The following is a 1,298-nucleotide window of genomic DNA, read 5'->3' on the forward strand; positions in this document are numbered from 1 at the left end:
ATTGGTGGTGTGAAGAGTTTTGTACATTCGTAGTGTCATGAATATAATATAAATTTTTGAAAAAAAGACAGATAGGTCTCTAATTTTTTAAATTTTTGACAAATACATCTCTAATAAAATTTAAATACAAAAAAGTCTTTAACTTTAATAAACAAAGGACAATTTAGTCTTTCCGTTTATTTACCTCTCATACACCAAACGAAACTGACTGACGTGGCTGAAACGGTGTCCAAGTGTCCATTATGGTACCACGTTGGAAGGGGAATAAAGTTCGAAGGACAAATAAGTCCTTGAGAATTTAGTTCATTATGCTTCTATATGAATCATATATTACTATCTAATTGAAATATACCTATATTATGTATCATATATTACTATCTAATTTAATAATCAAATGTGTCACATGACACTCTTATTAAAATTGTGAGAAAATTTTTTTTTTCAAAATTAATAAACTCCTTTCCTAAATTCTCTCATCTACCTCTCTCAATTTTTCTATTTCTCTCTACTTTACGATTTTTTGTAAAAGTAGTTTGATTTTATAAATCTTTTGTGCCATGCATAATTTATACCGTTAGAACAAAGTGAACTATAATTTAAAAAAAAAATTATTCTCGTAATGTTATTATAGATAAAAATACTAGTTCTAATATAATACACAAATACACTAATGCTTACTTAATACATGAATAATGCACAAATGAACTAATGCTAACTTGATGCATAAATGAATTGATGCTAACTAATTCTATTGGTATGATGAAAACTGAACTAATACAATTTAACAAATTCTAATATAATACACAGATGTACTAAAACTGAACTAATGCAATTTAAGAAAAAAAAAGTAGAAACAGAACAAGTCTAATTTCTGCAATTTTAATACAAATAATTTAAATTACAGAATACAACAAGTTAACTAGATTTCAAAATATAAGCATAATTTTATAAACTAAATTCTCATAATAAAAGCATAATAGAAGTATAATGAACTAAATTCTCAAGGACCTATTTGTCCTTCGAACTTTATTTGCAAAATGACGTCAAAGACTTATTTGTTCCTTCGAACTTTATTCTCCTTCTAGCGTGGCACCGTAACGGATACCTGGACACCGTTCAGCCACGTCAACCAGTTCCGTTTGGTGTATGAAAGGCAAATAGACAGAAGGACTAAATTGTCTTCCATTTGTTAAAGTCGGAAACTTTTTTGGTATTTAAATTTTTTTATGGATGTATTTGTCAAAAATTTAAAAAGTCAAGAACCTATCTATCTTTTTTTCTATTTTTTTTAAAATATA

General features: G+C 26.9%; 1 protein-coding gene across 1 annotated transcript in view; it reads left to right on the forward strand.

Moving 5' to 3' along the window:
- LOC107635425 (LRR receptor-like serine/threonine-protein kinase FLS2) overlaps nt 1–1,298 on the forward strand; it is a 15,348-nt gene that overhangs the window by 11,778 nt on the left and 2,272 nt on the right. The window lies entirely within an intron of this gene.

This window comes from Arachis ipaensis, chromosome B04 (genome assembly GCF_000816755.2).
Source record: "Arachis ipaensis cultivar K30076 chromosome B04, Araip1.1, whole genome shotgun sequence".
Lineage (NCBI taxonomy): Eukaryota > Viridiplantae > Streptophyta > Magnoliopsida > Fabales > Fabaceae > Arachis > Arachis ipaensis.